The following is a 24,823-nucleotide window of genomic DNA, read 5'->3' as shown; positions in this document are numbered from 1 at the left end:
ATCCAACGCCTGAATTAAATCCCTCTGATATACTTGTACATTTTGGCAGTAAATACTCATCTCAGGGGTTTTAAAAGATCGACAAGCACATTGTGAAAATTCTCATCAAGCCGAAGCTTGCTAAGGATGGAAAAGCAAGGTTATCTGGGCTTAGAACGTTCATTAAGAGTGTATGGAGATGTAGATACGCATGAAATCTGCAGTCCCTGTGCAAGATTAACATATGGGATTGTTCTGGAGCGTCTAATAACACAAAAGCGTGACCGTCTTTAATGAGCACCTACTATCTGCCCGGCACTTTACATACAACGGAACATTCACTAGCTACTTGGATGTGCACTGTTTCAAACAGTTTATGTGGATAAAGCCATTCAATCTTCCAAACAGCCTAGTATTAGGTACCTTATTGTCACCCCATGTTTAGGCTAGCACAGAGAGGTGAAGTCACTCATGCAAAGGTCACACAGCGAGTAGATGGTAGAGTCGGTACCAGAATCCAGATTGCCGGGCTCCGGAGCTGACGCCAACAGTGACAAACTATCCTAAGGTATCTCCCCTCCTCTTAGCTACAGACCTTGACAGTGACATATCATCATTTCCATTCTTAAGGGAAGTCCATCAAGTTGCAGAAGGAGAAGGGCTTTTCCCAGGTCACAGGCCAGATATGAGTCAACTCAGGGACAGTCCAGGTCCCAAGCCTCATTTCTGCAGTGTGTCCTGAGGCTAACCAAGTCAGGGGTGGGTGGGAAGTGAGCTGGGAGGAAAGGAAGACAAAGTCATTTGGCCTCTTCAAATTCAGAGAACCAAACGCATCTCCCTATTTGCCCTTTGCCAAGCCAGTTTGGGTTTTCAAGTGAATAATTAAGATTCTTAACAGGAAATCTGTATCTTAGGCACAGCACTGGGTATGAGGACATCTTCGAAACAGGACCAGAAGAAAAGGGTGGAGGAGTCTCCTTTTGCTTAGTATAAAAGTCGCACATGATTCTTTAAGATCAGGCTGACAACCCAGTCCATGGAAGGGTCCAGACTGGGGGGAAGGGACTGGTGGCTTCTGCGGAAGTAGGGGGTCCTCACTTGGGGTCCTATTGCCAAGGACTGGCTGGTGGACTGGACAGGTCTCTCAGGACATGACGGGCCCAGTAACCCCTGAGAACACAGTTTTCAAGGTCAGGGAGAAGCACAGAACAAGGACAGCGCCGTCCCCACTTCGGCCACCCCTGCTCGGAGGTCCCACCAGGCCCCCAGGCTCTGGCTTTGCCTCTGCCTGCATCAGTGCCCCGCCCACCTCTCCTGCTGGGGACCTAAGACTGACCAAGATGCAGGTCGATGCCAGCACGTCCAGGATGCCTCATCCAGAACCACCCGTTTATACCACTTTTGAGTACTTTTTTCTTCTTTTTTTTGTTTGTTTGTTTTTGCATTTTATCTTGGAATGGAGAAGGTCCATGCTTAGTGTAAAACTCCATATTTACATCAAGGAAAAGGCTGAACACACAAGAAATGTGAACTTCTCGAAGGCAAGGGGTGGTAAACTACAGCCTGCAGGCTGGCCACCTGCTTTTATAAATAAAGTTTTATTGGAACACCATTGTGCACATTCATTTCCGTATTGTCGATGGCTGCTTTTGTGCTCCAAGGGCAGAGAGTTGAGGAGTTGTAACAGAGACTGTATGGCTCTCAAAGCCTAAAATGTTTACTACCCGTCCCTTTATATAAAAAGATGGCTTTTTTTTTTTTTTTGATCCCTCACCTATGGGACCAGATGCCTTGAACTATTTTTTTTTTTTTTAAGGGGAAAGGACATAAAAGGCAAATCAGCACAAAAGGAAGGCAGGTGACCCATCAACTATCAAGAACATTTCAACTTCACTACTAACCGAAGTCATTCAAACAGCAAAGAGACGTCATTTCTTACCTATCAGAACCTCAAGGATGCCGATCCCTGACCCCTAGTTCCCTCTTTGCATGACCCCTCCTGCCCTGCACAACACACTCCCAGGCAACGCACAGGTGACTCACTGTGGTTTCAGGCTCACACACATGCTCAGAGTGGACCAGCGCTGCCTGCACTGGCTCAGCATCACCTGGGAGCACGATGCACAGAGTGGATGCGCCCTCCGAGCTGTGGGAGAGGAATGAAGGGGCGGCATCAGGAGGTATAAGAGCCACCTGGTCACTTTCCTCCCTTCCAGCTGCTGCCCAGTCTCCTTCTGGTGAGTCCCTCTCCTCCGCGAGCCCTCCATGGGATGGTCAACACCATGACATGAGCACAGGGGTCCCTGGAGACTCCTCAGGCTTCTGCATTCTCAGGCAGTGAGATTCGCTCCTGGGGCCCTGACCTCTGAGCACACGAGCGAGGCTGGAAGGAATGGGGGGGGCAAGGTTCTGAATTCCTGGGGCACTAGGTGGAGACATGGGGTCCAGACCTCACGTGGGTTTGCCTGCTAAGACCCTGCCTTTCTAGTCCAGGGCTCAGGGCCTTCTCTTCAATCCTGCGGCTCACCCACAGTTTCATAGGGAGAGGGAGGCCACGCTGCTCATTTCCACACCGGCCCCTCCGCCAATCCAAAGCCCTACTGGCAAAATCCATCTCCCTCTCACTATGCAGCCAACCCTACTCACGCCTCACAGCCCAGATGTCCCTTCCTTAACGTTTTTCAGGGTGATCCAGCCTTCTCCTCCCTACGGTCCTCTTCATTTTCTGGACCTCTCGTCCCCCCACCCACAGTCCTGGCCTCACTAGAAGGGCCTGTCTCAGAGAGTGAGCTCCTTGCCACGATCTTGGGGGAGAACACCCATCATGAAAGGGCAGGCAGCTCGTCCTCCCTCCAGAGACCCACACCCACTCCTGGAGCCCTCGGCCACCTCTCTCTGCTTCACCCTCACGTGTTCACCCCTGCCCTCCCTGTTCCCATCCTGCTAACCCAATATCTATGCTTGAACTCTCCAAGTTCATTCTGCCTCAGGGCCTTTGCACTTGCTGACTGTACTGACTCCTTCTCCTCCTTCCTTTCCCAGCTCAAATGCCACCCTTTGGGGAGAAGGAATAGAAGGGAAAAAGTAGCTCACGTTTCTCTAGGCTTTTCGTTGGCAATTTAGATCCATCCACTTGATTACACTCTCATAAGAGCTCTGTGGCAGCGGCAGGGCCACGGTGATGAACACGGGCAGCCCCGTGTCAGAGCTCGGTCATCGTGAACTGGACTGCTATTCACTTTCAACTCCAAGCTCGGGTTCGCGTCCCTAAGCCACGTGTCTGACCACAAACGAGAGAAGACACCCCCACTCCGCGTGAGACTTCCCAGGCAGACTCTAAGGATACCAGTTCAAGGGCAGTCCGACTCCAGGCGTTCAGTCGAAGAGACCCTTTACCAAGAGGCCAGAGCTGATCTCTGCGCCCTCACAGCTGAAAGTGTTAGCTCAGCAAATGCACAAACAGTTCTCCTGCCAGCAGGGGCGCCCTGGCATTCGTGCCCCACTGCGTGCCAACCGTTTCCTGCCGAATGACAAGTCAGAATTTGCCCTGTGCCACACTCTTGGTCAGGCTTTCACCGAAACCATTCCAGGGTTGTTTTTGGCAACACAGTCGCTGGACAATCCCATGGAGGAGGGCCCAGAAGCCCTGCCCTACCCCAGACTCTGCCATTACCAGCTGTGTGACTTAGAGCTGGTCCCTTTCCTTCCCTGGGCTTCGGTTCCTGCTTTGGCAAAAGGTGGGGTTAGGAGACCACTGGGACGTCGGACTACGCTTTACGTCCCTCGGGGTCACTACCTCCCCAGGAAACTTTGGCAAGTTCCCAAACTCTGAACCTCAGTTTCCCAATCAGTCAAATGTTGCACTAAATCAGAAGACACGGCAACAGCTGTTTTACAAACCGATTCTGTCTGTGCCATACAGCCATTCACAAAACTTTGAATTAGCTATAATTGTCAAAAATCAGAAAGCTTTACATAGAAATCTGGACCTCAAGCTTCTTTTGCTAAAGAAGGGGAAAAGCCAGGAACCCTGGGCTCCCATTCCCCAATCCCCACGGCTGAGCAGCAGCCATCTCCTTTGGTCAGAACCTGGTCGGTTTTCTAGTTTGTTGCAGGCCCCACTATTCCCTATTGTCTTACTAGGTCTCTTTATCTGTTCATATCACCCACCTGGTCCCTATGAACCTAGGGGACTGTGACTCCTGGACTGGAGGTCCTAAAGATCTCCGCTGCTCCTGCTACCCTGCCATACCCTGGGGTAGAGAGTGGAGGGCCGCCCAGCTTGAGGCTGAGACCTCCAGGGCTTCCTCTCACTGCCTGGCTGAAGGGAGAGGCCCTGCCTCTGTCAGGATTCCGATGCCCGGGTCAGCGGAAAGATGATAGCCTCTGGAACGCACCTACCAGCCATCAGTCAGGCCATGTGGAGCTCCCTGCGGCCACTGCAGCCTCCTATAATTACCTGCAGTGTGTAATAAAGCCCCATTTAGAAACCTGAGAAAGGACCCCACAAGGAGAACTGTTTCCTGGATAATTTCCTGATCACAGAATTTCAGGGTTGCAAGCGACTTTAAAAAAGCATCTAGACCCACCATCTGATGCTTAAATCTCCTCCAGAGAGGCTGACAAGATTCATTCCAGGTCTTACTATTTGCCCGGCACCGTCAGGAGCTGAAAATATAAAAAAGCAGCAAATGCAGCCTCAACTGCGAGTCCTCCCAGGCTGTGGAGGCCAGTCTGGTAAACAGACAATGAGGACGCAGGATGGCACGGGCTTTCACACCCAACAGCTACCAGGAACTCGGCCATACTATTTGTCAAACACTCTGCATGAATAATCTCAGCTACTTCTCAAGAAAACTCTCCCAGGAGGTGCTATTCTTTCTTTATTTCCTCAACTTTTTGTTTTACTCACAATATAACTACAACACGCGCCACACATTGACATTTTCTCCATCACGTTCTTAAGCCTCTAGACAATCAACAAAACGAAAATCAAACTATGATTCGCGTAGGTTTGTCAGTTTCCATATGAAAATATTCCCATTATGGCCGATTTCAAGCTACAGGGAATTAGGAAGAGATATACAGTAGACAACGTTATAGAGCGCTTACACAGACGGTAAAACAGACCCAAGTAACCCAGTAGCATAGATATTACTCATATGTACTAAAGCAATAACAAAGTGATGAATTTCAAGTATTTATTCAGGAGGTGCTATCCTTAACCTCTCGTTTGCAGGTGAGGACTCTGAGGCTCAGAGAGGTTAAGGCCCTTGGTCAAGGTTGCACAGCCTATAGGTTTTGGAGCAGGCTTCGATCCCAGCGATCTGAGACTCCAGAACTGGGTTTGTAGACACAACCTTAGTCTGCTATTCTGAAGGGCAGCCTGGGGAGCAGAGAGGAGAGACTGGGGAGCAGAGAGGAGAGACTGGGGAGCAGAGAGGAGAGACTGGGGGGCAGCATCTGCTGAGGGGACAAAAGTCTGTCCTGAATCCTGAAGGCCACGCAGAAGACAGAGTAAGCCCGAGGTGGACGAAGGGCCAGGCTGAGGGCTGGGCCGGTGCAGAGGTCTGGGGCCTCATTAGTAATCAGAGAAATGCCAATAAAAACAGGATGAGACATCACTTGACACCTATTAGCTTGGCAAAAATCATCAAGCACTGCGATGCCAACTGTCGGCGGGTGGCTGCAGACGTGAGAACTCACGCCCTGCTGATAGGAACGTGGGCTCGGCAGCCGTCCTAGGACACCACCTGGCAGTGCCGGGGCAAGTTACACATAGGCATCCCCTATGCCCCAGCAATTCCACTCCCACCTATCCGAAGTGTTAAGGAATCTATCAAGCAAATTTTGGGATGTTCTTATGTATGTTAAAGGAAGATAAATTCTGGTTCACAAAGAATTTTTAAAGACATGGGGAAATGTTTCTGTTGTAAGGCCAAGGAGGCAGGAGGCAGGAAATACATGAGCTGAGAACAGAGCCACCTTGTAGGGTAACCCGGGAAGTGTCCAGGATTACATGCCAGGCGTATTTAATTCAATAAATCAATGTGCTCAGGTGCTGTTACCTCTGACAGTCATGTTCTGGGGAGCTTTGATCTGATCTTTACATTTTCCCCCATTCATTCATTCATCCATTCCTTCGTTCAATATTTATTTACTAAACACCTGTTAAATGTCAGGTAATGTGTCAAGAGGGAACAAAATGGATGAAGGGAGCTTAAGTTTTAGGCACAAGAGAGAATCAACAAAGAAGGAAATGCGTAACACGTCAGATGTCCAGAGACCAGTGATGGAGAATAGAGGACAGGGCATGGGCAGAGAGTGGGAGGGTGCACACGCAGCTGGACGGTTTTGTGGATACTCTGCAGGGAACCCCGTCTCGCTACAGGCAGCCCCCTAGGCCAGCAGCACCAAAGCTTCTGTGTCCTGCCATGTCTGCTCTCCTAGGGCTCCTAGTCATACCAGCTTCAGATGAAACTTCATTTAGCTCCTGAGGACTCGAGCTGCTTCGAAGTCATCGAGAAGAGACACTGAGTCTGGTCCACATGGTTTCCTCTGAGTCAGGAACACATGGTTTCAGATCCTTTTTCAGCAGAAGCATGAGCCCCCTGCAGCAGAGGCACCGTCCCTGACAGCTCTGCTCACCACAGTCTCCAACAAGAGGACATTCATGTTCGGCATCAAAAGCCTAAACAAGTACTCAGCTTCCACCCTGGAGTCCCCTTCTAGGGATCTATTCCCGGAAATGGCTCAATGTGTGGACAGAGTTTTGTGCCCAAAGAGGTTTATCATCGTGTTATTTTTTTTTTCTTCCAGTCTTATTGAGATGGAATTGACATACAGCACTGTATAAGTTTAAGGTGTACAGCATCATGGTTTGACCTGCATACATCATGAAATGATTATAAGTTTCGTGAACATCCATCCTCTCATGCAGATACAAAATTAAAGAAACAGAGAACATTTTGTGATGAGAACTCAGGATTTAGTCTCTTAACAATTTTTATATATAACATACAGCAGTGTTAATTATATTTACCGTGTTGTACGTTCCATCCCTAGTACTTATTTATCTTATAACCGGAAGTTTGTACCTTTTGACCACCTACATCCAGTTCTCCCTCCCTCACCTTCCCCTCTGGTAACCACAAATCTCATCTCTTTTTTATGGGTTTGTCTGTATGTTTGATTATTTTTGAAGTGTGATTGACCTACGGCACTATGTTAGTTCCTGGTGCACAACCTAGCGATTTTTTTCCATATATTTCAAATGATCACCACGATAACTCTAGTTATGATATGTCACCATGCAAAGATATTCTATCGCTACTGACTGTATTCCCCACACTGTATAGTTCATACCTGTGACTCATTTGTTTTGCAGCTGGAAGTTTCTACCTCTTACCCTCCCTCACCTATTTCTTTCCTCTCTTCCCCTCCTTCTCCTGTGGCAGCCACCTGTTCGTTCTCTGTATCTATAACTCTGTTTCTGTTTTGCTATATTTGTTCGTTTTGCTTTGTTTTGTTTGTTTTGTTTTCTAGATTCCACATATAAGTGAAACCATACAGTATTTGTCTTTCTCTGTCTGACTCATTTCACTTAAATAATACCCTCTAAGTATTGTTGTAAATGGCAAGATTTCATTCTTTTTTTATGGCCGAGTAATATCCCATTGTGTGTATATATATATATATATATATATATATACACCACATCTTCTTTATATTTATCATGTTATTTTATTTATTTATATATATATATTTATATATATATAAATATATTTATCTATATAAATAAATAAAATATCACGTTATTTTATTTTTATATATATATGTTTATATATATATATATATACATATATATATATACACACACACCACATCTTCTTTATCTTTATCATGTTATTTTATTTATTTATTTTTTGTGCGGTACGCAGGCCTCTCACTGTTGTGGCCTCTCCCGTTGCGGAGCACAGGCTCCGGACGCGAAGGCCCAGCGGCCATGGCTCACAGGCCTAGCCGCTCCGCGGCATGTGGAATCTTCCTGGACCGGGGCACGAACCCGTGTCCCCTGCATCGGCAGGCGGACTCCCAACCACTGCGCCACCAGGGAAGCCCCATCATGTTATTTTTAATAGCAAAATGCCACAGAGCTCCAACACGCTCCACCGTAAGGAAATTACTAAGTGCATCATGGTACGAGCGAGTATCTGTTATACCATGGAAAAGTCTGCATCTTTAATAATGCTCAAGAAGAATTTGAACAGGAGAAAACATCTGCTATACTGTCAAATTGTTAAAAGACAAAGGAAACAATATCAGTAACAGAATGACAGTTTTAACAATAGAGGAACCGAAAAACATACAGTGAAAGGAAATTCTCTAAAATACTAAGATAGGTACTTTCTGGGAGAAGTGGTTCTGTAGGATTTTTTATCTTCACACTCTTCTCTCTTTTCAGCATTTTCTTCAGTGATCATGGCTACTTTTATGATCATGAAATAAAACTACCAACACTCCCCAACCCTAGAAAATGGTGGTACCTTCAAAACGTTCTCCAGCCACCCGACGCTCAGCACCAGGACCTTGACCTAGCAATCTCCCAAGGCTGTATTTAATGAGAAAGCCTCCTAGGATTTGGGATTTCATTTCCAGAAGCTCAGACGCAAAGAAGAGAAGGAAAAATAGAAAGCAATATAGGATGTCAGCAAGGGTGTGTCAGAATGCAGACCCAGCCAGGGTGGACCTGGCTCCCAGGAAAGAGGGCTTGGGAACACTGTCCCTGGATCCTGAGGCTCCCTAGGGCCCCGCCCAGCCCCCATTCCCCTCTCCAACCCCAGCTAAAAGCCTGTAGGGACTGCCTCACTTTCACCCTGGAGCGCAGAGAGGTCCTTTCTCGCCTTTCAAAGCACTGTCCCTGGCTCAATATGGGCGAAGCTCCTTGCACTATCCTTGTGGGAATGTATTACGGTGTCATGTATTATACGCCACAGCAGAAGGTCTGAGGCTCAGAGAGGTCAACCGACTTGCCCGAGGCCACACAGCTGGTAAGAGACAAAGCAAGGCATGGGACTCAGGCTTCTGCTCTGACCCCCGGAGGACTTTACCCCACACCACAGCTGGCCCAGGAGCCCAGCAATGGCATCTGGAAGCCTGGGTTCAAATCCCAGCAGAGTCGCTCAGCCTCTGTGGGAGTCTCGCTAGTTAACCCCTAGGAGCCCAGGGTCCATCCATGAACGGGAGACAAACCTAATACTGACCCTAGGGGTCAAATGCTAAGCCGCTGGTACCCTGTAAGCACATAATCAATACTATTATTGTTGTTGCTTGTCACTTTCGTCCTCCCTGGAGTTAGGTCCCTCTCTGGCCTCCTGGTGTGCCCCAGCACACTGCCCCCCTCCTTCCACCCTCCCAGGCCGAGGAAAGGGCCTTCCCAGCTCCATCCCCAGACCAGCGTGGAGAACGTGCTGGGCAAACGAGCAATGGAGTAAAGAGACCGAGACCGGCACAGAATCACGAGAGGAGGGTCAGCTCTGCTGAGACATTTGCGGAGCATTTCCAAACTCTGCTTTTTGGCTTCACGTGGCTGCTTTCTGGCCAACTGTGCTCAATTCGTGTCTAATTCCAAACAGATGGGTCTGTGCCCCGCCCTCACCCTGCTCAGTCTCTCCCCACCTCCTCCACGGGCCTCCCGCCTTCGGACCAGACCAAAGGGGTGCTGCCCGGCCTCCTGGGGAGGGTGGGGCACAGCCCTTCCTGGGGGTGTTACTCAGTCCTCCGAACACCACAGAGGCAGAGACTGAGAGGTCCAGGCCCACATAAGCCAAAGGACAGACAGGCTCGCCCTGCCCCTGGGCGCGCCTCTGTCACAGCACATGTCACACGGCAACAACCATGCCTGTGCGCAGCTGTTGCTCCCTCCACGCTGAGAGGCAGGAAAGCCTAGTGGTTAAGCACATAGACTCTGGGGCCAAGTGGCCTGAGTCTGAATCTGGCTCTGCCAAATCTTTGCTGGGCACCCCTGGGCAAGTCTCTTAACCTCTCTGTGCCTTTTTCTCCTTTCTCTGTAAAGCAGAGATTGTGATGTTAAAACTAGCACCTACCTCAACGGGGCACTGCAAGGATGGATCGGGAGTTTATGTAAAGACTGAGAAGAGTCATGCCATCGACGGAGACCAGCCATGTTTCCCGCTCTGTGTCAAATGCACAGTCAACTCTCATGGGATTCCCAGGAATTCCCTAAGGTCTGCACTGGGGTCAGTGCTCTTCCAGGGTAATATTTATGACTGGTAAAAAATATATATATGTTTTTAATGAAGGTTGAGCAAGTTATTATCACCCTAAATTTTCAAATGAAAATCTGAAACGCAGAGAGGTTAAGAACTTGTCCAAGGTCACCCAGCCTGTAAGTGGTAGAACCAGGACACAAACCCAGGCAGTGTTCCCAGGACAGAGCTTTAACCACCAGGCAACACTGCCACCTCCAGCTGACATCACCGTTTTGCAGGTAAGTGGACCCTGCCACTTCCTTTAGTTCTCCCAAAGGTAGCCTTGCATTGGAAGGCAGGCCTGGACCCTAGGCAGCCTGCATTTTGACAAGCTCCTAAGCTGAAGATTCTCCCACCTTTGCAGACCTGACAACTCCCCAGCCCTGGGCGCCAGAGACCTTCACCTTCTGCCGTTCCCTCTTCCATCACTCATTCCCCAGCCAGTCTCCAGGGTCTGGGTTCCTACAGATTGTTCTAGATCAAGAGGAAGGAAGCTAGAAAGAGCTGATGAAGGCTTCAAGGCTCCCCAAACATTCAGAGCCAGCAAATCCATGCAGAGGCTTCAGTAAAGGGTTGTCTAATCACCGTTTGCTTCAACCAGCTAATATTTTTCTTTTCATCCAGACATCTGTCTCCACAGAAAAAAGGCATCCACCAAGGGGCCAGGGGCCCAATTGCTGTGGGTTCCTGAGATACAATTACGTGTCAGAGAGAAACAGAGCGAATACTGGGACTTTCGGGCAACAGAGAAACCACTGTAAAACCTTGCAATTACGGGGCAAAAACAAAAAAGTGAGCTGCCCCGGCCCCTGGGGTAGAAATAGCCCAGCGTGGTTTCCTGATTTGCAGTACTGCCCAAGATGAGGTCAGAGCGTCCACTCACAAGGGGAATCATGGCACGAAGTTCTGCGCTCAGTGGGAGGGGTGCCCGCAGTTCCCTGGTGCAGAGGGGGTGGGGGAACTGCAGGGAGCGAATGAGGAAGGGGGGACCGGAGGCCATGCTTGCTGAAGGCTGTGGGCTCTGTGATGGCTGGACACTCAGATACATCAGTGTACTTGGTTCTCAGAACAACTCAGCCAAGTGGGGCCTGTAGCCCCAGTTGCCAGATGAGAAACCAGAGGGTCAGAGATTTGCCCCAGCCCATCAGAGTACTGATTCTTGAGCCCAGATCTGGCTGATTCCGGGCCCAGAAACCCATCCATGTTAACGAAGGTGTGCATCTGTATTGCCACCTCCCTGCTTTTTAACAAAGAGCAAGGTGAGAGGCTAGATTACTCTGGGTGGGAGGAGAGAGCTCGCCTCTGTTTTTCTGCAGGTCCCAGGCCAAAGGAGGGGTTTGGGCTTGTGGATAGAACACATTGGACTGGAAACCGAAACCCTGCTTCAAATCTTGCCTCTACTACCAATGCTGTGTGATCTTGGGGCAGATTACTTCAGTTCTCTGTGCAACAGTGTCCCAGCTGGAGAAAGGAGGTTGGGGTGGTGGGTGAGTCTGATCCACTCTGGCTCCCTCAAGCTCTCTGTCCTTCCTACTGCCTGTCAGCTTGGCATGGAGGTTATGAGCTAAGGTTCTGTGGCAGATTGCTGGGTTCAAATCCCAGCTTCGCCCCCATGTGGTGTAACCCCTGTGACACATCAGGATCATAACATCCCCAGCATAGGCAGTTATGACAATTAAATAACGTGTGTGAATCGTACTTGGAGCATACAAGGCGCTGCCTAAGTGCATGTCGGGACTCAAGCCAAGGCCACGCAGAGCCCGGGACCATCCCCGTGCAGGAAGGGAACAGCTTGCCTCCAGATGGGTCTCGCACCTCAATGCCTCCTTTTCAGGGACTAACAGCAGACAGGAAGTTCCAGGTGCCCCCAGCCCGCTCTCAGCTCTGTGGTTAAGGCTGGGTGGCTTAGAAGTCTGTGGGCTACGGCCAGGAAGGAGGCATTCCTAGGATGTCGGGAGTCTGGAGGGCTGAGCGGAATCCTCCCAGGGCCACCTCGAGGAGATGTCACCCATCCTCACCCCATTAAAATCAGTGCAGAAATGGTGCACCTGGAGGAGGGGATTTGCTTTCCTGCCCAGGGGCCCCAGAGCCCACGCCCAGCCCCTCCTCAGCATTGGTGCTGGCAGGGAAGAGGCAGGGTCCAGCCCAGATTGCTAGGCTCAGGACCTGCAGGAACGTCATTCCGTCACTCACTGACTGGTCCCACGTGCCAGCGGCCAGCCCTGTGTCAGGCACGTGCCAGTCCCTGAGGGTGCGGTGCTGAGTGCAAACATTGTCTGCTCAGGGAGAGCCCCTGTCCAGCGGGGGGGACGCAAGGCATTAGCAAACAATGCCTACATGCGCTAGTCAAGCTGTTTTCCTCTACAGCCAAGGCTAAGGCCAGGATTCAGCGAATGACCCCCCGTGGGCCCAATCTGGCCGGCCGCCTGTTCGGGCAAATGCAGTTTTCTTGGGACACAACGACGCCTGTTCATTTATGTATTGCCTGTGGCTGCTTTTGCGCTGCCATGGGAGATCTGAGCAGACACAACACAGACGATCTGGCCCACAAAAACGCAAATATTTACTATCTCCGGCCGTTTACAGAAAGAGTTCACTGCCCCTGTTCTAGACCGCAGGGGCTCCGACGGCAGGGCCACGTGAATCCTTCTGGCACATCAGAGCCTCTCCGTCCATTGTGGGGAGATGAAAACAGCCAGCAAGATGGGGAAGGGCCGGCGCTAAAGGGGAGGGGTCAACGGGGACAGTTTCCTGAGGAGGTGGCCCTTTTGTTGAGTTAGTAATGGCCGGCAGGTGACCTGCTGGGTGGGGAAATAGGGCAAGCGCACTCCTGGCAGAGGGATGGCCTTGCAAGGACGCATGGGCACTGTAGGTACTGAGCGGGTAGATGGGCACATGCGGGGTGAGGGTGCGCAGAAGCACCGCACAGCCCGGCGTTGAAGGCTTCGGGGGCAAACCTTGTAGCGGCGGGTACTCATCCCCAGCTCTCTCCAGCCACAACGAAGATGACACACATGCCGTTCCTTGCCTTGTGGAATTTAGCACCTAGTGGGGGAATGTGACGGCAAATGCCACGCAGAATGTGCTGAGTGCCTGGGAGGGGCACGAGAGAATTTGAGCGGGTTCTGATGAAGGACAGAGATCAGTCCCTTTGGGGACAAGATGAAAAGGGTCCTACAGGAGAGCTGGAATTTGAGAAAGGCCCTAGGGTCTCTTACAGGCTGGGGGTGGTGCTCCTGAACAAGGGTTAGACGTCATGAAACCCAGGCCCAGCTGCAGCCCACCTGGCAGATAGAATATTGAAAGACCCAGCTAATGGGTCTTAATCTGGCAGCTAATGGGTCTTAATTTCCGTCTGAGGTTGGGGACGCGAGGCTAGGGGCTGACGTAGGCTGTCACGGGAGCCCGGAGGAGGGGCTCCAGGCCCAGGCAGGGGTTCGGGGCTGGTTTCCCAGAGGAGGGGGGAGGCTGAATAATTGGAGGAGCATAGGGAATTAGCCACAGGAAATCACTGAAGTCCATCAGGACACACAGGGTCACCCTTGGAGACAAGTATCACCCAAAGGTCAAGGCGGCCCCTACAACCGGCCCTCCCCTTTCCCCCCTGACCACCTACCGGCACCTCACTCACTCTGCAGGGCTGGTCGGATTCGCCAGGCGCACTCCTCCCAGTCTAGGGCTTGTCCATGGCTGTCCCCCCAGCTGCCCACCTGGATCAGGTCCTCACTGCCTCTAGGTCTCTGCTCACCTTTCTGCTCTCAGTGTGGCCAGCCCATCACCTCCACTGGCAGCACTCCCAAGTCCTGTCCTAGCTTCTCGCTCTCTCTCACAGCACTTCCCATCTTCCTACAGATCCCTGAATCCACCTGCTAACTTGGTCATTTATCAGAAGTCATCCCCACCGAGACGTACATTTCACAGTCAGTTGACTGAGGCAGCCTCAGCTTTCTGCACCCTGCCTGGAACAAGGGGGCATCCAATCGATATTTGTTAGTAGAATCAATGAATAAAGCGGGCGCAAGAGAAGGACCCAGCGCTTTATTAAGAGACCCTCCTCCCCCCGCCCTGCCAATTCCTTCTTCACACGCTCAAAAGCTGTGGCTGGATAATCCGCACCGACCTTTTATCGTTTTTTTCTTTTTGAACCGATGTGTATTTTCAAAGCCTAAGGGAATGCATATGCCTCTATAAAGCTCACACTGAGAGCTTCCAAACAAAAAGCATTTCAGGAAAACACTCCCAGTGCGAGCCACCACGCCACTGACAGAGCATCCCGTGAGCCGTCAGGAGCAGCCTGGGGTTTCCGGGGAATCCCTGGGGCCAGGCACCGGGGGCTCCTGCTTTGATTCCTGCCCCAGCGGCAAGATGTCCTCAATCAGGGGCTGAATGAAGACAGTCACTTCACCAGCAAAGGGAGGCAAAATGAGGAGGGCAGTTGGGAGCTGTCACCAAGCCCTTCATCGGGGCTCCAGGGAGCACGAGCTGGGACAGACACGCGGCCCCTGCACCCCACAGCTGAGCTCTCGTTGGGGTCCCGCCGTGATGGTCATGCTCTTCGAGGCACCATGTGACTGTCCCTCAGTGCACCCACCGGCGTGAGGGGACAGAAATGCCGCCTTAAGATGTGGCTCGGGCTTCCCTGGTGGCGCAGTGGTTGAGAGTCCGCCTGCCGATGCAGGGGACGCGGGTTCGTGCCCCGGTCCGGGAAGATCCCACATGCCACGGAGCGGCTGGGCCCGTGAGCCGTGGCCGCTGAGCCTGCGCGTCCGGAGCCTGTGCTCCGCAAGGGGAGAGGCCGCAACAGTGAGAGGCCCGCGTACCGCAAAAAAAAAAAAAAAAAAAAAAAAAAAAAAGATGTGGCTCTGTTTAAGATTCAGATTCTTAGCAATGAAGTGAAATGGGTAACTTCTGCTGTAGTGACTTAAAATTGTTTCTTATTGGCTTCAGTATATATATAGTATATGTATAGAGTATGATATGTATACATACACATATGTGCATATATAGTGTATAGTATGACGTGTATACATATACATACGTATAGCGTACATATAGAACATATGTATACACATATGCATACACATATAGCATGTATGTGTATATGTATGTATGGATACATAGCATTTAATAAGTACCAGGCACTGTTCTCTAAGAGCGTCATACCTATCAGCTCATTTAATTCTCATAATAACCCTGAGAAATAGTTACTATTATCCCATTTTATAGGGGATGGAAGTGAAGCACAGAAAAGCTACATATCTTGCCTAAGGTCACCCAACTGGATGCCGATGAGCCTGGGATGTGACCTCTCCTCACCCCACAGCAGCCTGCTTGCAAAGCCATACTTTTAACCTTGTACTTGTGCTTTGTAAGTTATGTACCAGGGACCCCAGGGGGTCAATAAGCCCTTCCAGGGAGTCCATGGCACCAAAACCATTTTCATAGTGATAATAAGACACCATTAGCTTTTTCAGTCTCACTCTCTTGGGCTGTTGCTCAAGGGCACCGAACAAATAAAAGGGTGAAAAACTGTGGTAAAGATTAATGATTAAATTGGAACAGAGCACAAGATTGCTGACACTGGAATGGCAAACATTTTGTTTAGAAACTAGTTAATTATTGAGTTTACCTGCCTTCTTTTTGTGGGTTTTTCCCCCAAATACTGAGAAATTAGAAGGCTTAGAGCTGTTGCCTTGGTAACAGCACTGGACAATACTGACATCTTAAAATGATGTTGGTACCACTGTCCAATAAATGAACATTCACATTGTTTGTGGAATTTTGCATTAACTCATTGTATGAGAACCGCCAAGCTTATTTAGCAGGATGTGGGTGAATACACGTGACTCTATTCCTAGGATATGGATATGGCTCTGCCTGAGACATGACCTCCCCTCCTCCCACAGCAGCCTGCTTGCAAAGCCATATTCTTGTACTTGTGCATTGTAAATTATGTTCCAGGGACCCCAGGGGGTCAATAAGCCCTTCCAGGGAGTCCATGATATCAAATCGATTTTCATAGTGATAATAAGACATCATTTGCTTTTTCAGTCTCAGGGGTTTCCCAGAGGCAAGTGGTGTGGGATTTCACCGCAGGCCAAGGCAACAGCCGACTGAGGACCCAACTGACTTCCTTTAAGACAGACATGGAGGAGATCTGTAAGACAACACTACTTTTCTCACTAATTTTCTTTTTTGTTTGGGAAAGTAGCTGGTTTTCATCACACTTATGTTACCATGTGATGGACTTATTATCTTTTTTTTGTTGTTTTTTTATATGTATTTAGATTTATTACAACTTCTGGATAATTTGAACCTTTTTCATCGACCCTCTCTACTGTGTTTTTTTTGGGGGGGGTGCTGCATTGGGTCTTTGTTGCTGTGTGCAGGCTTTCTCTAGTTGCGGCGAGCAGGGGCTACTCTTCATTGCGGTCCGCGGGTTTCTCATTGTGGTGGATTCTCTTGTTGCAGAGCACAGGCTCTAGGCACGCGGGCTTCAGTATTTGTGGCACGCAGGCTCAGTAGTTGTGGCTCGCGGGCTCTAGAGCACAGGCTCAGTAGTCGTGGTGCACGGGCTTAGTTGCTCCGCGGCATGTGGGATCTTCCCGGACCAGGGCTCGAACTCGTGTCCCCTGCACCGGCAGGCAGATTATTAACCACCGCACCAGCAGGGAAGTCCCTATCGTTATTTTTAAAGTAATAAATATGTAAAGAATTTCTCAATTTTAATAACACAATACATGTTAAAAGATATAAGACACAAAAGCTATTTGGGACCATCAGTAATGTTTAAGAGTGTAAAGAGGCCTTGAAAATAAAAAAGTTTAAGAACTGCTGCTACGCTACTCGATACCAAATCTCCCTTGGGTTTTGGGGGGGTTTTTTTGTTTTTTTTGTTTTTGGCTGTGCCACGCAGGCGTGATCCTAGTTCCCCAATCAGGGATTGAACCTGCGCCCCCTGCAGTGGAAGCGCAGAGCCCTAACCACTGGACCGCCAGGGAAGTCCTCCCTCGGGGTTTTTGAAGAGGGCATCTTGGCAATTTGGAGAAGACTATTCTTCCTGCCCAGGGAAGGACTGGCCATGTTGCAAGATGTATAGCATCCCTGACTGCTATCTACCTAACGCCACAAGACTCCACAGGTGCTATGACAGCCAACATGCCTCTGCCTATGTGTGTGAGTGCATGTGAGTGTCTGTGTGTGTGTGTATTGGGGAGGTGGGTGGACACTGGACCCAGCTGAGAGCACATGCGCTCGCCCTCACAAGATCCCACTGCTGCTGCCTCTGGCCTTTGCACTGGTTCTTCTCCTAGTCCCAGCAGAAAGCCTCTTCCAGTTCCTGTCCCCCGTCTGACTTCCCCTCTTTGTTCCATGACAAAGTCACAATAGGTAATAGGTGGCAAGGACCTCTTTCCTGGGAATTCATCCCAAGGACATAGTCCAAATGAAGGAAAATGCTAAAAGCAGGAAGATGTTCAGTGCAGCGTTGTTTACAATAATGATGATGATCTACGCTGACACATATCACACAGAAATATGCAGTCACAGAGACAGATAAGTCATATGGTACTGCTACTTGATGGATCACTACACAGCCACACAGTATGACAGTTGTTCAGGACAACTCCAGAAACACTCACTGAGTGCCACCTCCTTGGCTGGGGTACCGGAGACTCAGTGGGGAAGGAGATGGCCCCCGCCCTCAAGGAGGTCCCAGTTAAGCGACTGTCCACCTGCTGTGGCTCCCTGTGGTTGGTACAGGGAGTCAATTCCATACATCCAACCACTAGAAGGAAGAAATCCATCTCCCCTGCCCCCAAAGGCCTTCCCGTCCGTCCTTCTCTTTTTCTGATGGCCAATCCCCCAGCAATGAGGATATTTTTAGCGCCTGTGACAAAGTGTTTACATGAAGGCCATTGAGCCACATGGTGACGTGTCTCTTCCCTGCACAGTGTACAGGACATGCTGGCCAAATGGATTTCAGACTGGCTGGCTTTGGGTCCCTCCCATGTCCTTCTTCCTCTTTCTCCTGGTCCAAAAGGGCAGTGGGCTATCCTGGCAGGACATGCTTGCTTAACTTAGGCGGAGGCAGGCAGGTCTATAAATAGCAGGTGTTCTGCAAGCAGGCAGGCCGAGCTGTGAGCAACACAGAGATGCTGGCCAGTCCCAACGTTAAAGAGCCATGAGCCTCCAGACATGGGATCCCCCATCTCCAGTTCTCCAAAAGCTGGAGGCAGAGGAAGTGTGGCAGGCTGAGTGAGGCCCGAGGGGGGCCCAAGGAGAGAGAAATGATCCCCAAGGAGGCGCAGGCCTGTGTCCAGCTCAGCAGAGAGGTCAGCTCACTGGACATCATGTTGACCAAACCAACAGCCGGGGCTGGCTCTCTGTGGCTGAGACAAGTGGACAAACCATGCCCGCTTTCAAATGCCCATTCTTGGCCCTCAAGATGCAGAGATGCACCCGGCCCAGGTGGCTTCTCAGTAAGTCCCCACGAAGGATGAATCACACATTCCTATTCCCCATGGAGCTCCCCAGCCAACAGGGAAAACAGACACGCACACAGGCCATGCACCACAAGCAGTGGGGTCAGTGGGATGAAAGCCAGCCACACGCTCTCTCTCTCTCTCTCACACACACACACACACACACACACACACACACACACACACACATGGTGTTTTGGGGCACGTAGAGGGCAGAGCGGGGAAGGACTCCTGGAAGAGACAATGCTGGAATTGAGTTTTGAAGGATAGAAGATTGAAGCAGGAAAGTAAAAGAAGGGTGTTCTTAGTGGAGGAGCAGAGCAGATGCAGACCGCATAGTCCAAGTCCTGGAGACAGGAAAGTTACTTCATTAAGCGCGAACATTACTTACGGTAATGAGAACATAGGATGCGTCTGTATCTAAGTCTGTCTCTATAGCCACACCTATGCGTCTGTAGTGTAAACGCCTGGCAGTTAGCTTTTTTGATTGTAATGTAAGGGCCTGACATTAAGCTTTTAATTGCCGAGGCACCTAATATTTGAAAGGCACCCATCTCGAATAAACACACTGCCACAGCTACACAACTAAATAAATGGCCAGGTGGTCCTACCCATGAAGTTCCTCTTTCTAGAAAGCCCTGGGTAGCCTAGATAACTGACCTTTTGAGTGGCCTTGCTTCTCCCTTCCCACGCTTTAATTCTCGCTCTTCTGTTTTAAATCTGCCAGTAAAGAGTGACCCTGCAAAACACCAGGCCCCCAACCTTAGCCCCAGTAAAGGCAGAACCCGAGGTCTGTGCACACCTCCACCTCCCTGCGTGGCCCAGCCCAATAAACCTTGGGTTTCTTTCGAAGTTCCCTGATGGTCTTTGCCGAGGTGCATCTTGCAATCATAAGAACCATGAGAACCAGAAAGCAGTGAGAAGGCCAGGAACGTGGGTGGGGTCTCCGGTGGTAGTGGCCTTGTCTGTCCTGCTATGGAATTTGGACTAGGTCCCGAGGCCATAAGGGAAATGGTCACTGCAGGCTGGAAGGGCACAACTGGATACCCTTCAGGAACAAAGGCTATTGTAAATGCCCAAATGCTTATCAGCTGGGCCTGATTAGAACAGAAATTAATCTTTTGAGGATGACTCAGTCTATGGGTTTGGCTCCTAAAAGGACGCAGTAAACTTCCATGCATTGGGTGGATGCCCTCTTCCTGTGACCCTAGTGTTGTCAAGGCCTCCAGGTCTGTTCGCAACAGCTACCCCTGGGATGTCCATCCTCTCACGGAAGAGATGTCTTTGCTGTAGCTGGACACCTTTCCCTCCTACCCTCACAGCTCACACGTCCCACCAGTGCGGCTCAGCTCTAATGTAATAATAATAATAACACGGCTGTAACTTATCCAGCATTGGCTATGGGCCAGGCACCGTGCCCAGCTCTTAGAATCATTGTCTCATTTAATTCTCACAACCCCTCGTAGGTGGGGTACTGTGATTGTCTCCTTTCTTACAGACCAGGAATCTGAGCCACAGAGTAGCAAAATGCCTGCCCAAGAGCTGGAGAGGGACAGACGCCGGTGCCTGCCAGGGGGATCCCACTCCAGGGCCTTGAACTTGCTACAGCTTGCATGTCCCCGTGGGGTCCATCTCCCCTGGTGGGTGGGACTGGCCCCACTTATCAAAAGAACAAAGCTCAGCAGGTTAAGGACGCACAGCTGGCAATGGCAGAGCTGTCCTGAAGCTTCTTCTTTGGACTCTAGGGCCCTGGCTTCCTCCCTTCCAGCCCGGCTGTCCACCGGGGCTGGATCTTTGAACATCCAGGGAGGAGGGCAATCCCTGCAGCTGTCAGGAGCCTGACCTTTTCTAGAAGATGGTAATGATGTGAGGTATGCCCGCTGACAACTGTGAAGAGCCACTCTGAAGTCCAGGAGGTCTGTGGGTCCCTGGTTCATTTTACAAATGAGGCAACAGGTGTTGGGCGGGGCTGGATCTGGGGCTGGGGGCCAATCAGGGCCTCGGGAAGATACACGTAAGGCAACAAAGAGGGAGAAAGCACAGACAGACTGTGCAATCAGAAGCTGGACCAAAAGTAATCAACAGGAGAGCAGAAGCCATGCTTGAGTTTGTCACCACCATATTCCCAGTACCAGGCGCATGACAGGGTCTCAGTTAAAACCTATTGAATGGATGCGTGAACGAAATGAGCCATTATAACCGCCGTCCAGGTGAGGGTACAAAGGCTGAGAGGGGGTTCAAGCACTGCTAACACTGTTGACAGTGTTATTTCTTATGTATCCCACCTTCACACCTAATGAAAGCATTTCAGCATGCTGGTAAGAACTCTTTGTACGGATCAAACACTTATTAGCCCATTCTACGTATGTACTATAGCCACTCTCCCATGCTGGCCCCTCCGGATGTTTCCAGAATGTTGCTAGAAAAGAGTTAAACAGCGAGGACCCTGGAGAGGCAATGCAGCAAGGGCACGGAGCCCTGGAGGCAGGCTAGGTAGCTTGAAAGCCCGGCTCCTCCACTTATTAGCTGTGCATCTGTGAGTGAGGTACCTAACCACTCTGTATCTTGGTTCCATCATCAATAAAACAGGGAGAATGTCAGCAGCTGGCACGCAGAGGGGCTGTAGGGTTAAAGGTGTCAATATCGGGGGCTGTCAGGAGAGCGTGTGAGCCCCGGTGAGCCCTCTGTAAAGTGCTCACAGCCACTCCACCAGCACTTAGCTCCTGAAGGCCAGGCGATTCCACAGAACACTGTCCCGGAATTGCGATCACAAGGTCAGCCTGCGGAACTTTAAGGAAAGCACCTTTGAAAATCGCAGCAGCGCTAAGAGAAAAAGGGTCTTTAGCCCAAGAACAAGGGTTCGGGGGACCCAGAAGGTGAGGCTGCCCTACCACCAGAATTCCAGAATTCCCACTGCCAGCCTTTCTGCCAAGTGTTCATCCAGCCTCGCAGGAAACAAACCCTCGTGCCCTCTCACCTCTCCCAGAGGAGGCCTGGGCCAGGCCAAGGAAGGGTAAGCACCAGGGGCCGTCAGTGGCTCCCCAGTAATCTAGGGCTTGCATTTTAAATTCCTAACCTTGTATTCTTCTTAAAGAGAACTCCCAAATTGTATTAGCTTCAGGCGTCACAGAACTGCATCTCAACATACCACTGATTTGTTAATCCGTCTGTTTCTCCCATTAAATTATTAACATCTTGAAGACACAGCCCTTACCTTATTCTGTCACACTTCCAGTGTCGGCACAGTGCCGGGCACCTAGGTGTGTTTGCTGAATGAATGAATGAATGAATGAGGGGATGAGAAGGATAACACTCCGTGAACTGAAATCTGTTCATTTCACCCATTCCACTTGGATTCTCTCCTCAAAATTGCCCAGAAGGGGTTAATCCTTTTTCACCTGACAGCCTCTCAGATATTCAAAGATGGCTCCTCTCTTTCAGGAAAACAACCCTCCTGTAACTAGTGCTCTTTTCTTAAAGGTTATCAGCAACAGAAATTCCACCAGGCTTTCCACTGCTGTCCATTTTCATATCTAAAGACTGCCAGGCTGTGCTCTTATCTACCCGGAATGCCTTGGCCTGCGGTCTGTCTGTGGTCCAGCTGATAACATTTATTTGGGGGGAGGAAATGCTTGAGCTCTGAGGGAGAGAGCCCACGCATGTGACTCTTCAGGCCGGAAAGGATGCACTGGAGAAGACAGGCCTGGCTCTGCAGGGGCCAGGCCACAGCCCCTGGAGGAGAGTAAATGAGTCCTCTGCCTGTCCTTTGATCGGCAGCCCCTGCTCTCCCCACCCTCACCGTCTGTTCTCTCCTATCAGCAGTGGGACGTGGTTCCATAAACATCTCCTCAGAGTGACCTTCCTGGACCACCACACCTACACTGTGATCTCCCCCGGGGTCCCCCTGCTGGCCCCCCCATCCTGCTATTTTTTCCTGCTCACGGCCAATCCCTTCCCTTCCCCGCTGTTTGCTAGGATGTGAACTCCCTGGGTCTTTGTCTGCCTAGAACAGTGCCTGGCACATAACAGATCTCAGAGATATTTGTTGGTGCACAAATGACACTAGCATTTACCCACCGCACATTCTGCATACACTCTGCTGGGTGCTGGGGGTACAAACGTGTTCACGTTAACGCCTCTGTGCGTAAGTCACTCGCCTGGGGAAAACCCCACTGCAAGAGAGGGAATGCCCTCTCCCCAGTTCCGTAATCACATCCTCAACCTGATCAAGGTGTCTGCAAGCACTGGACAGCGGTCACATGCCACCCCCTACAGAAACACACACACACCAGCCATCGCACACAGATGCACATTTCCACCACACGCATCTCTGCACACCCTGTTGTACGTTACGTGATTCCATCAGTGATGCAGACCGTAAGCACAGCTCCCTGGGTGTGAAGGAGGTAGCCGTCCACCCACATGTTTTGCCTTTCCTGCTGCTGGAGGGCCAGAGACCCCAGGTCCAGGTCCGTGGGGACAAACGCTCCCCCACCTTTTGCTCTTTTTTTTGTTCTGGGACAGTACTGTCTCCCACGGCCGTCTGATCAAATGTCAACCCGCAGACAGGCATTCTCTGCAAGCTTGCCCTGTTCACTAGCTGCATCACTCTGTACCAGTTAATGAGGTTTTCAGAATCTTGCTTCCTCCTCTGAACCTGGGCCAGTGGGATTTTTTTTTTTTTTTTAAAGCATTGACTAATTTAATCCTCACATCCACGGTGGCATTGGTACTTTTGTTTTTAATTAATTTATTTATTTTTGGCTGTGTTGGGTCTTCGTTTCTGTGCGAGGGCTTTCTCTAGTCGTGGCAAGTGGGACCCACTCTTCATCGCGGTGCGCGGGCCTCTCGCTATCGCGGCCTCTCTTGTTGCGGAGCACAGGCTCCAGACGCACAGGCTCAGTAGTTGTGGCTCACGGGCCTAGCTGCTCCGCGGCATGTGGGATCCTCCCAGACCAGGGCTCGAACCCGTGTCCCCTGCATTAGCAGGCAGATTCTCAACCACTGCGCCACCAGGGAAGCCCGCCAGTGGAATTTTGTGAGCAGTAACGGCAAGGAAAGGGTCTGGAACAGGACCCGATCCACGGTTAAATAAACGTGGTGGGCGGTGGAATTGACAGCGGGTCAGGGTGACTCTTCAGCATCACTCAGACAGATATGAATTTCAAGAACGTTCTAGCATCACTGTGTGCCTCGTCTGGCTAAATCTCCTTCTGCGTGCAGGAAGAGACACCTTGATCGCTCCTCAAAACTGGAGGAAGGCAGGACGGTTAGGACCCCCCAGGCGGGCACCTTGTTTTCCTCTCTTCCTCCTTCCATCAACCACACAACTGGGGAGGTGCCCCGGCTCCATCTGTGGGTTGCTCCCCAGGGTCCCCCGTCCAATGGCTCTCCCACCCTCACTGTTACTGTCAGCAGCTCCCACCCATCTTCCAGCTTGAAGACATCTGTTCTCTGGGGCTTTTTCCCCAACCCTCTCCTGCTTGAGTTATCTCAACTCTCAGCCGGAAAGATGGGTGGTGGTGTCCCCAGAGCACTAGTGGGGAAACTGACATGGCTTGGACACAGAAGGCACTTGCCCCAGACCTAACAAACAGTGGCCCTGACCTCCCCCGGTCCTTGCTGATCCCTCTGCCCCCTTGGCCTCCGGGTGAGCGGTGCCCTCGTGGCCTTCCTGTGGGCTACACTGACTTTGCCTTCAGAGGAAGGAGATGCTGACAGGCTGGGCAGCCTCCCCCCGGGCCTCCTGATGGGCACTGTTCCCTGTCTGCCAGAACTGAGAAGAATCGTGAAATACGCATGTGTTTGTCTTCTAGGCAACCACGGTCTGATTAAGGAGGCTTAACTATGTACTTTGGGACAAGATTTTGTGGATGAGGGGAAAGAAGGAAGGAAGAAAAAGAAAGAAGGGAGAGCGAGAGGGAGGGAAGGAAGGAAGGCAGGGAGGGAGGGAAGAATCTTGTGCTGACCATGAAAACCCTGGGCTGGAGGACATGCTGGCATCACACAGATTCTGTCCCTGGTGATGGGACCCGAGTGCCACCATTAAGTGTCCTATTTATAGCCCCCGAAATAGGGTTTAGTGAAGGA

At 50.7% G+C, this 24,823-nt stretch overlaps 1 protein-coding gene across 5 annotated transcripts in view; it reads right to left on the bottom strand.

Moving 5' to 3' along the window:
- ST3GAL1 (ST3 beta-galactoside alpha-2,3-sialyltransferase 1) overlaps window positions 1-24,823 on the bottom strand; it is an 86,860-nt gene that overhangs the window by 50,781 nt on the left and 11,256 nt on the right. The window contains exon 1 of one of the 5 annotated variants that reach the window (XM_089898693.1): window positions 2,023-7,741. The exons of the other annotated variants lie outside the window; for them this stretch is intronic. The gene's annotated coding sequence lies outside the window, so the exon portion shown is untranslated. Of the gene's footprint in view, window positions 1-2,022; window positions 7,742-24,823 lie in introns of those variants that run through there. 5 annotated transcript variants of the gene reach the window in all.

Source organism: Delphinapterus leucas, chromosome 17 (assembly GCF_059928025.1).
Source record: "Delphinapterus leucas isolate spDelLeu-1000000601 "Yukka" chromosome 17, BTC_Dleu_Yukka2, whole genome shotgun sequence".
Lineage (NCBI taxonomy): Eukaryota > Metazoa > Chordata > Mammalia > Artiodactyla > Monodontidae > Delphinapterus > Delphinapterus leucas.
This window is presented reverse-complemented; position numbering and strand designations above follow the sequence as displayed.